The sequence below is a fragment of the Telmatherina bonti genome (assembly GCF_933228915.1).
Source record: "Telmatherina bonti genome assembly, chromosome: 24".
Lineage (NCBI taxonomy): Eukaryota > Metazoa > Chordata > Actinopteri > Atheriniformes > Telmatherinidae > Telmatherina > Telmatherina bonti.
This window is the reverse complement of record NC_136633.1, coordinates 16,610,073-16,622,934: the sequence shown is the minus strand read 5'-3', so window position 1 is coordinate 16,622,934 and position 12,862 is coordinate 16,610,073.

Here is a 12,862-nt window from a genome sequence, read left to right as displayed (position 1 = left end):
GAGTGACAGTTCATAACAAATTATCATGGATAAAACACATAAATAATGTGATTGCAAAGATGGATAGGGGTATCTCAATTATAAGACAAGCAACTTTTATGATGCAAAACATCTTCTAAACTATAATTCAATCACTGATTTTATCTCTACTAGATTACTGTCCAGTTGTCTGGTCAAATGCCGCAAGGGATGTGTTAGACCATAACATAGACAAGATGGAGCTGCCCGAACAATACTGAAGTGTGATTTCAGGATAAATATCATCACAATGCTTAACTGGCTGTTGGTCAAAGACAAACTCCTATATTAATTGACACTTGTAATTAGAAATATATCTGTATTAAAACTACCTGTTATTTTATTTAATAACCTTACTTTTAGTGCTGGAAATCACAAATATGCCACAAGACATGCAAAAGATGGAAGTTTTAGCTTGCCTAAAGCAAAATCAGATGCCATAAAAAGAACTGTTGTGTATAGAGGCATGAAATGATTGGAATTCACTACCAAAGAACATTACCACTGACCTAAAAAAAAACTTTAAAATAATATTAAAAGACTTTTTCAAAAGTACAGGTATCTATATAAATCATAATTATTAAGGTTTGGTGATAAAAGTATAATGAATACAAATGTATGTGTAATAGAGTAAATAAATTGATAATGTGGATATAGGTGTACTAAAAAAATTGTATTATAGATAATCAAATATATAAGTTCTGCGATGGACTGGCGAGCTGTCCAGGGTGTACCCTGCCTGTCGCCCAAAGCCGGCTGGGATAGGCTCCAGCTTCCCCGCGACCCTGAATTGGAATAAGCGGTTCGGAAAATGAATGAATGAATGAATATATAAGTTGATATCCAATTATGAGTAAGTATATTTTTGTGAATGAATAGTTTATATGATGCGATGTAACACGAATGGACATGACATGCATGCATTTACTATGTAAAAATGGATGTAAAGAGATGGATTTGAATATGTAAATAGCTGGTATTCCAGGATTGAACTGAGGTGCTAATGTGTTGTGTAACTTTTTACAAGTTTTTGTTTTTTTTATGTTATAATTGTGCCGGACCCGGAAGAATAGCTGTAGCTTGCTAGAGCTAATATGGATCCTAAATAAACTAAACTAAACTGCATATTATTGGTTAACATGTATGAAAAGTAGTTGTATTTTCGCTTAAAAACATCACGTGACGAAGCTCGCGCGTCCGCCATTGGCCGTAATTGGTGGCGCCTCCGTGTCTCGGAGGAGCTCAGCGAGCGTTAGTCGGCGACTTAACTTGGTGAAGCCGCAGCCAAAGAAAGCTGGTGTTTTTTGCATTTTGATGTATAAATGTTTTGGAATTTACTTGAAAAATGTTTTTCAAGAAGTTTCCACGAAGAAGAGACACGTAATGGAAGTTTTCCGGGTGTTGGCGTCGATTGGACAGATGACGGACGGCCTGTCGTACTGATGGTAGGAGGAAAATACCCCACAAATTATCAAGTCTTCGGTGAGTTACTGTCATATTATCTCATGAACTATTTCGTTTGAGTGAATTTAGTCCGGAATGTGCAGACAGACGAGTTAGCTGATGAATGCTAAAATCAAGGCTCCACGTGCTAAACTCCAGCTTGCTAATATGTTACATGCTTATTACCTTTTACCAGTTTATTTTTGTTTTTTTTCCTTGTTTTTTCAGTAGCCGAACTTTTATTTTATTATTATCATTATTGATAAGTAAAACGTGACAAACATTTTCTGATGTGCTCACATAGTTTGGTGTTTTCACCGTGTACTTCGCATTCACTTTGGGAAAATATAGGGATCATTTAGGATATAATTGTTTGGTTTTCCAGGAGGGGAGTTTGTCCCAAACAAACTTTTTTCAGTTTTACTCAGTCACTTTGGTGCATTTCTTACAACATAATTAACATTTGCACAACAGTTAATGTGTTTTTCACTAGATAATAGCTACAAACTGAAGAACATAGTGGATAAACTACAAACCTGTATAACTTTAAATTGTGTTTTAAACTGTGTTTAAATTAAAAGTCATGACAACTGAGTACTAACAAGGTACTGAAATGGCTTAGGTGTGTTTTCATTGTGACAGCTGATCTGTAAGTGTTTTTTTTAAAAATACAAAACAGTCAGATCTTGGAGATGCAACTTGAAGATGTTCAAGACAGCACTACACACTAAATGTAAAGCCATTTTAAAACTACAGTAATCACTTCCTGAATGGTGATCATGTTGGATACGATTACGTTACAAATCTCTGAAGGAGATTTGATTTTAACTAGTTAAATTCTTTTGCATGTAATGATTAGGGCAATGAAGTGAAGCCTGTCAGTTTTATGGGAATTCTATTCTGAAGCGAAGTATATAATGAAAAATAAAATAGAAAATGGTGTCAAAAATGATTTAAAAATCAAAAGACTGAATTAGTTTGAACTAATGACTACAGAAATATTAATTTGGTTGTGAGCAATGCACCAACATGATGTAGTTTTGGAGAGGGCGAAATAAGGAATGCATTTGTGTCTCATGAGGGGAGCAGGAAGCTTCACTGCCCTCTGGTGGGCATTTTACTAGACTGCAAAGAAGTAAAGGTAAGGTAAATTGCTGTGTGAAATTTTAGTAAATCAAAGGTCACTCCTGTGTATACATGTAGCAGTATGCATTCATCTTGCACCACAATTGTGTCCCTGATGTCTAGTGCACAGATTAACAAGAACGCCTATTTGAACGCCCAACTGTAAACGGGTGATCGATGTTGCAATAACTCGCCCGTGATACATGTAAGCATTGGTGGTTCAGTGGTAGAATTCTCGCCTGCCACGCGGGGGGCCCGGGTTCGATTCCCGGCCAATGCAATTCTGTCTTTTCTTTTGTTCTCTAATCTTTCTGCCTGTTAATGCCGCATAATTGGGGAGTTATGGCGTCAATGCAAATGCACATAGGTCATGAAAAATGTTTATGTGCCCCCTTGATTGTAACGCGGTGATGTGGACGGTACGTACCCCCTTCTAAGTGTCTAAATGATTACAAGTTTCTACATTTCTAGCCCCTTTTGCTGTATTTTGAGCACTTTTTGCTGTACCACGAAAGAGAAACTGCAGTGCAGAGACAAGGTGCAGTACAAGAGTGTATTTCACTGACATCAGCATTGCTGACAGGCATGAGTTTTGGTCGGTTTGCCAAACCTGTTTATATATGGATGTTTTGTCCACACAGAAGGCAGCGCGTCAGTCTCATAATCTGAAGGTCGTGAATTCGAGCCTCACACGGGGCACTTCTTTTGACTTCCAGCAAGAGCATGACTTGCTAAGATCGAAGAACAGCAGTTTTGACTCTTTTGTTAGTTGATGACCTATGGTCATGAGCTGTGGGTCGTGACCGAAAGAACGAGATCTCGTATACAGGCGGCGAAATCAGTTTCCGCCGCAGGGTGGCTGGGCTTTCCCTTAGAAGATAGGGTGAGGAGCTCGGTCATCCGGGAGGGGCACAGAGTAGAGCCGCTGCTCCTTCGCATTGAGAGGAACCAGTTGAGGTGGCTCGGGCATCTGGTTAGGATGCCTCCTGGACGCCTCCCTGGTGAGGTTTTCCAGGCACGTCCCTCTGGAAATCTAGCTTTTTTTTTTTTTTGAACTGGGACACCACCAGATGCTGGCTGGCAGGAAAAATCTTGGTGACTTTTTTTTTACTAAATCTGGTGACTTTATTTTTTATTTTTTTAAATTTTTTTTTCATTAACTCTGTTCATCGGTCCTCACAAGTTCTGCCTTCTCAGCGGTTGAACAAGCCTCCTCTCAAGCCCTGGGTGATTGTGAGCAGTGCGGGCAAAGTGGAATGAAGCCGCTGCACCTGTATGGCAGGAGTAGCTGAGACCTGAATGCATGTAGGTGCGCTCCTATTTAAATTGGAGGCAACTGTCCGCATCCGTGGAATGAATGTTAAGTAGTAGCTGGACACAGAAACGCCACGCCAGCCATTGGGGTCATCAAAAGGCCCAAAGTCCCGTGGAGTGGTGTCCTTTCTGATAACTGCTTTACTTATAGTGAGTATCAGCAGACGCGCGTGTCAGCGCGCCTCACTTCTTTTCTCTCTTGTCCTCTTTCAGAGGAACAGGATGCATTTAATGATAAAGACCCTTTTTATTGACGTACTCATTTGGTTTTTAAAGAATTTCACTTATTAACTGCGGTCAGTAGAAAGTTACAGACGCTCACCTGTCCACCCACTGGTGACCAGCCTTGTCCACGCCAGCATCTGCGTACCTCTTGGCCAAACCCTGATACATGGGCTGCAAGGACTTGTCTGTCTCGGACTGGACCATCACCCAGGACACTATCATCCAGTTCTCATTCATGACGGCATAGATAGACATGACCCCAGAAGCCAGTGTGACTTTCCGCGCAACTTTCCTTGTGTGGTCAGACCTCAAAACTTGCCCAAAAGTGCCCTGGAGGAGCTTTGAGATGGCTGACTCCTGACGCTTGAACTCATCAAGCAGACAGTCTGTTAAGTAGTAGCTGGACACAGAAACGCCACGCCAGCCATTGGGGTCATCAAAAGGCCCAAAGTCCCGTGGAGTGGTGTCCTTTCTGATGAAGTGGCTGATGGTCCTCTGCTGCCCATATCTGCCTGCCTCTGCGTCTCGTACATTTTCTATGGCGTGCAAATAGGCCAGGTGAGCTCGTTCATACTTCAGATGTATGAGCTCATTTATCTGATTGGCCATGTCTGCTGGAGACTTGCCGGTCCGCCGCAGCTCATCCATGACAGACCTACAGATGGCTTTTTTGTAGGTCACAAAAGCAGGCAAAATGTTGGTAAATCGCTTGGGCAACTTCTCAAGCCAGCACGGGCTGTCTGCAAACCAGCACCTCTGGCAGGCTCTGCAACGAAGTCGTGAGGCCAGGATATAGTACTGCCCACTGGTGCCGACAATTACCCGCGGTCTTCCCACACCAGCTGACACCACCTGCGGATGGGCACAGCCATTGAGGCAGGGCAGGATGTAATTGTTCCGTAGCCTAACCATGACGTCACTCTCAGGCTTCCAAATGAAAAAAGGATGCAGCTGGAAAAAATTTGGCGAAGGCAGGTCAGCCACTGTATCCAAGAGCTCGGGTTGCGGAGGGAGACGCCACAGTGAGATGGCGTTGCCTGGATTACGCACTGGGCGGGACCCAGGCCACAGCCCGAGGTCTTGAAGCTCTGTCTTCATCCATAGCTTTTGTTGTGGTGAACAGCTCCAGGTAACCATGTCTTGGTCAGGTGGGAGAACAAGAGGTTGTTGCTGTGTCGATGGCGCTATTACATAAAAACAATACAGATACAACATAATAAAATTATTAGACTCAAATTATCTATCTATATTATTTAATATTATTTATACATACACACAAACATACACACACACACACACACATATATATATATATATATATATATATATATATATATATATATATATATACACATATATTATATAATATATATATATATGTATATATATATATATATATATATATATATATATATATATATATATACAAAGACAGAGTGGAAATGAAAATTTGTTGTTCTTACCATCTTCACTTGTATGCTCAAAAGCAAGTACCCTCTTTGCAGAGGAGGCAGCAGCACTTGTGCTGGGACCTGAAATCAAGCAGTGTCCTTCAGTTATGCATTTAGCTTTTGATTGTGATTTGAAAACATCAGTGATTGTGTAAATTATACTTGCGTCTATAAATTGTGTAACTGAAAATGTAGCGGTACCTATAAATGACTCCGACTGGTTCTCTTCCTTTGAAAGGAACACCAGCTGCGGCGGTAGAGGCACAGGGGCTTTTTCTTTGAAAGTTGTCAAAGCTGGAACCAAAATAAAGTATATTATTATATTTACATTTTTTAAATCACATTATTGACCCTACATTTAGTTACACAAATAGGAAAATTGCTTTTACCATCAGCTGTCAATGCCTGTGGTTCAACTTTTCTCCCCACAGGAAGTCTGGACAGCGTTGCAGCTGGGACTAAAAGACAAGAAAAAAAAAACAGTCATTCCTGCATTCATAGTGTATCCACATGCTGGTGTTAGAACTCAAAACAGCAACAGCAGTTGTCTTCTTTCTCCTGCTTGTCAGAGCGTCACAGGTTTGTTTTAAAGCCTAATTCTTGTGGAGACAAACAAAATTTAACCTTCTTGATCACTTTTGACTCTAAGCAGGAGGAACAATCAGACCTCATGAACATGCATGCAATCTGGTGTTAGTACTTGACTGTCATACAGAAAACGAATGGTTTTACTTACCCTCATTGTGTTTGGAATGTAATCGTCACGGCAGAAATCAACACACACCCCTTTTAATAATAAGGGCAATAGTAGCATGCCAAACTGTAACAGGAACATGGCCGGAACGTGGCCGGGATGCAAAAACAAACAAAGAACACCACAAGTTATGGCTCAGTTTAGGAGGGATATTCAACGTGCGAAGGAATCACACTCCAGCCCCGAAACCTCTCATTTTAAAAACCTGGTTTTGCCACTTCTGCTGCAGCTGGTGTTGCTGGTGATGCTGCAGGTGCTTCTTCTGCAAGATAGTTGCGTAATGTTGGAAAAATTCATGCAAAACACACAGGCTCAGACTACTGTCAGAATTTGTAATAACTTTTTCTTCACTGCTCAATAGCTTCGAGGGCGAGATGCTCATCATGCCGCTGTCCAGCTCAAAGTCTTCTTCCATTTCTTTGGTGTGGACAAGGATTAAAAGAATAATTGGTGGATCAGTTTGAGATGAACAATTCACTTTAGAAAAACAAAAACATTAGCAAAGTAACTTACCCAAAGGTTTCACTAGTGGAGCAGTGACATTTTCAGTCAGTGATGGAGCAGAGGCAGACTGCTGCATCCTGCACAGGTACTGTTGCAGCTTGTGCATCTTTGTCCCTGGATGTAAGCTCTTCTTCATGATGAAGTCTGCATATCCATCACTTCTGCTGTCCCAAATTTCCCTCCAAGTGTTTCTGCTCCGGGAACCAAACCCAACTAGCTGCTGGTCTTCTGAAGCGGCTGCTGCATCACCTGCCGAACTCTTTTCATAGCTCAGAAGAGAGCTCAGTTCAACAAAACTGAGTGCATAACGCACAAAGCTTAATAAGCTGGCTTTGCCATGACCCTCACTTATGCAAATCCCTGCTTCTTCTTCCTTCTGAAGATTTCTAATGAGGTACAAAGTGTACCCAACATCATTCTCCAGAAGCCATCTAAAACACTTGCTCTTGTACTTCCCAAACTGGAGGATGTATTCTCCCAGCACCTCTGTTCTATCAGAAGCATCTCCACCTCTCTGTCGAACCACAGTTAGCGCATTCTGCCGCACAAGGTCCTCCTTTAAAAGAAGAGATAGAAACTAATTCAGTAATTGCAGACAAAAATATATAATTGAATATATACTATATAGGAAGCTAAAAGCATTACAATTCAGTGATTTGGTGGAGTTCCAAACAGGATAATATAGTAATGCTTAAAGCTGGAGGGCACAGAAGCTGCATGGAAAATGGCATCTTCAGATTTTGGGTGTAAGAACACCCATGTAACGCATGTCTCTTACAGAATATGGTGTAAATTTATTAAAAATTCTGCAGGAAGAACTCAGACAATGTCCAAACATAATTCAGTTTAAGAGAAAATGCCAAGTTATTTTAAAAAGTCTGAAGACAAAAACATATGTAATCCCATACAGTTAATTAAGCTTTTATTATTAAAATAATCTGTTGCCTATTTTTTTTTCATTCTAAATAAATTAAACATATTAATACCTGCATGGGTGCTGACTTGTCTTGGAGGCGTGGTTCATCTTTAAGGTGTTTGGCCTCAGGTGATGGGTCCTGTCTGAGAAAGCCAAGTGGTCCCTTGCGGAAAACAACCTGCCGTCTTCCAGGGAAGAAAGACATCTTCTTCTTCTGCACCCTGATCTCTGCAGTGATTTAAAAAAAAAAAAAAAAGACAGACACAACCAATTCGGTTGCGTCAGTAACATCGCCACCCCCAGAGAGGTGGCCATGTTCGGTTGTACTCATAATATTACAAGTTGAAATTTATAATCACTTACAAAACCTTAGAATATAACGATGGACATTATGTTATGAGGATCGTTAACTTGACTCCATCTAGCGTCTCATTTTTACCATCATTTGCTCGTAATTTACCGAGCTACTTAACGGCTGCTCACTCATAGTAATTAACAATTTTAATGAATGAACGACAAAAACTGTTGTCAATTCAATGTATTTATCCACAATCACGTCTTACCTTTGACTGATGAAGATGAAATAAGACGATCTTGGTAGCCACCGATTACTTTCGAAGAAAGTTTTTTAAATGTCCGCCACAAAATCTATTTCTCGCCGTCGACTGCCGCTCTGTCGAGGAAGCTGCAAGAACTAAACTTTCCCCTGAGGGAAATAGAAAAAGAGAAATAGCGCCACACCTTCGTAGTGGCCAAAAATGTATTGCATCCGTAGTGGTTTAGGACTACCATAGAGAATGAATGGGAAACGATTTAGGGGCGTTTAGCTAAACAATTGTTGAAGCAAGCATTGGTGGTTCAGTGGTAGAATTCTCGCCTGCCACGCGGGAGGCCCGGGTTCGATTCCCGGCCAATGCAATTCTGTCTTTTCTTTTGTTCTCTAATCTTTCTGCCTGTTAATGCCGCATAATTGGGGAGTTATGGCGTCAATGCAAATGCACATAGGTCATGAAAAATGTTTATGTGCCCCCTTGATTGTAACGCGGTGATGTGGACGGTACTTACCCCCTTCTAAGTGTCTAAATGATTACAAGTTTCTACATTTCTAGCACCTTTTGCTGTATTTTGAGCACTTTTTGCTGTACCACGAAAGAGAAACTGCGGTGCAGAGACAAGGTGCAGTACAAGAGTGTATTTCACTGACATCAGCATTGCTGACAGGCATGAGTTTTGGTCGGTTTGCCAAACCTGTTTATATATGGATGTTTTGTCCACACAGACATATATAATATATATATATACAAAACCTGCTTGGAGGTGAGCACATCCGCAGCCTCGTTGGCGCAGTAGGCAGCGCGTCAGTCTCATAATCTGAAGGTCGTGAGTTCGAGCCTCACACGGGGCACTTCTTTTGACTTCCAGCAAGAGCATGACTTGCTAAGATCGAAGAACAGCAGTTTTGACTCTTTTGTTAGTTGATGACCTATGGCCATGAGCTGTGGGTCGTGACCGAAAGAACGAGTTCTCGTATACAGGCGGCTCAAATCAGTTTCCGCCGCAGGGTGGCTGGGCTTTCCCTTAGAAGATAGGGTGAGGAGCTCGGTCATCCGGGAGGGGCACAGAGTAGAGCCGCTGCTCCTTCGCATTGAGAGGAACCAGTTGAGGTGGCTCGGGCATCTGGTTAGGATGCCTCCTGGACGCCTCCCTGGTGAGGTTTTCCAGGCACGTCCCTCTGGAAATCTAGCTTTTTTTTTTTTTTTTGAACTGGGACACCACCAGATGCTGGCTGGCAGGAAAAACCTTGGTGACTTTTTTTTACTAAATCTGGTGACTTTAGTTTTTATTTATTTATTTATTTATTTTCATTAACTCTGTTCATCGGTCCTCACAAGTTCTGCCTTCTCAGCGGTTGAACAAGCCTCCTCTCAAGCCCTGGGTGATTGTGAGCAGTGCGGGCAAAGTGGAATGAAGCCGCTGCACCTGTATGGCAGGAGTAGCTGAGACCTGAATGCATGTAGGTGCGCTCCTATTTAAATTGGAGGCAACTGTCCGCATCCGTGGAATGAAGACTGTGACAGATGTGCCAGCATACTGGGTTTTTCCCAGTAACTTAAAGATTCAACCAGAACTGGGATATAAGATTTTTGTTACTCAGTCGGATGACTGTGATCTGGTTGTTTAGACGGAACAGGAATTTGTAGCGGTGCGCATCTTCCCAGACAGGGAGTTTTAGAAAACTATCTTCCAGAAGGCACAAGTCTTCTTTAGGAGGGTGTGCCTGCCAGAGCTACTACACTAAGGCTCTGGAGCCCAGCGAGTAAAGTGAACTTGAATGCAAGCGTTTAACTTTGTTTTGCAACTTTTTTTGCGACAGACGGATCGGTGCGGCATCTGCAGTAATGCGGACTCTGCACCAGTCTGTCATGGTGAAGAAGGAGCTGAACCAGAAGGCGAAGCTCTCGATTTATCAGTTGATCTACATTCCTACCCTCACCTATGGTCATGAGCTGTGGGTTGTGACCGAAAGAACGAGATCTCGTATATAGGCAGCTGAAATGAGTTTCCTCCGCAGGGTGGCCGGGCTCTCCCTTAGAGATAGGGTGAGGAGCTTGGTCATCTGGGAGGAGCTCAGAGTAGAGCCGCTGCTCCTCCTCATCGAGAGGAATCAGTTGAGGTGGCTAGGGCAGAGGGGAGAGGGAAGTCTGGGCTTCCCAGCTTAGGCTGCTGACCCCACGACCCGACCCCGGATAAGCGGCATGAAGATGAAGATGACATATTTACTGCAATCCTTCTCTATGGCCTTAAACAATGGCAGCTTTTCCCATCAGCCATTGCGGTGCCAGCGTCGTGACATCACGTTGCCAAGCCCCATTAATGTATATTAATTCATATGGGCTGAAAATACAATTAAGATTGGTACTTTGAATGTAATTCTGCTCTCAACTTACCAATAGCTGAGTGACTATATTTGTTGACTATATTTGTCCCACTATCGGTTGTGATGCAGACTTGTTTGTCTTCATTCAGTCCCCAGGATGTAGGTGCTTCTGACAGTCCTAAAGCAATGACTTCGCCTGTATTGTCATCAGGAAAGTAGGCAGTTTGAAGACATTTGCTTTTTAAATTCCACTCCGGGTCGATGTTGTGGGCAGTGAGGCTAAGGTAAGGTTCCGACATGCGACTTGACTACATGTCGGATGTGGTAGCAAAGTACGACACACTTTGCAGCTCCTTCTCAAACATCTCTCTGCACTAATAGAGAATAAAGTTTTGGAAGTGCTACTTGAGAGGAACGTTTACGCCCAGGGACTTGGTAACAAGGGTCAATCACCTTAATTAGCTGCTTGAATTCATCGTTTTCCACCGTGCTTATTGGTAGCAAGACAGTAGGCTATTTTTGTCTGTATGTTTTGTATGTTTGGTTTTTTTTGTCGTATGGAATAACGCTGGAGAAAGCTGACTCTATGGACTGTTGTTGCTGCCAGCATTTTCAAAAACACCGTCACCAGGCCCATGGACTGCCAAACCCCCTCCCCTCATAGAGAAAGGTGCACTGCATCAGGGCCAAAACAATAATAAAGCTACATTAGATTTATGGGAAACATTAGACTTATGTGCATATATTAGAATACACATCACTTTAAAAGCACATACACACACACTAAGAACAAACTTACATCCAATCAGGGTTTGGTAAATGTGCTTTAGCGTTAGCTTCGCTATGGAGCGACTTCATGAAGACATGAAACAGACTTTGTCAAGACTGTATGAATACTTACTCTTGATGGGACTAAACCATTCTAAAATATCTTATGTAATGTCAACTGACCTAGTTGCTAGTCACCTATGACAACTTGTCAAGTCAATGGTCCCTGGTTTTAGAATACTTAAATACATGTAATGGAGTCACTGCTTTGTGGTTGGTCTGAGGGTTAAAAACGTACCTTTGTAACCTTTGGCCTTATTCTGGGTCGATACCATTATTTTTCTTTTCCCTAAAACAAACAGAATTTCTAAATGATATTTTATAACAATTGTTAAGGCGGATTCATTACGAGCAATATATTAATGTAAGAGATTAGTCTAACGTCAAAGTGACAATGATTTATTGATTGAAAACATACACTAATAATACATTATGGATCCGTATGAACAGTAGAGACAAATTTATCAAACAATATTGATCATACACTACCAGTCATAAGTTTTAACACATTTTCCTATTAAACCCAATGGGAAAGTGTGTCCAACCTTTTGACCGGTAGTGCATAAGTCCCTTTGCCACTAGTGCTATTTTTGCTCCCTTTCCCATTGGAACACATGCAGCACATTGCCTGTGATATAGAGGAGAAAAAAAAAGGTTGTTTTTTTTTCCACATTACTAGAGGTGCTGGTGGGCTCTTCATGCATCTCCATTTTTTGACTTTCGACATTCTTTTTTTATTTTTATTTTTTTGTAATTTTGTAAGTTATGTAAGTTACGTAAATGTTTGTAAATGACTTCTCTATTTATTTTTCACGCCTGCTACCACACAGTAAGTACAGTATTCATGATGGATGTAGCTTGCTGTCCCCACCATGACATGCAGCTGTCATAATCATAATGATAATTTAACAAGGTGACCGTCTGATATTGCCACCTATTGGATATCGGCGGGGAGGATATTTTATTTCCATCGTATTTATTCACCGAACCAGAATGAAAACTTTTTATTTCTGACATCTTCATGTCATGTTTAAGGATGAAAGGATAAAAGTATATGAGGTTTTACCTTTTATTTTAGGAAATCTAAAAATAAAATGTGCACATTTTTTTAGGAAATTTGTTACATCAATCCTTTTTAATATCTGTCCCATTAAAGGTTTATTATTCTCAGTGGTTTTCACGGCTCAAGTTCCAGAGTTTAGGACAATATTTGGCTTTTGCTAAGTAAGAGTCAGGACTTTGTGTACAACTGTAGTTGTACACAAATAACATGGTCAATAACACTGTAATTACGTATTTGATCAAATAGCTTCCATATTATATGCTACAAAAAGGATCGTTAACTTGACTCCATCTAGCGTCTCATTTTTACCATCATTTGCTCGTAATTTACCGAGCTACTTAGC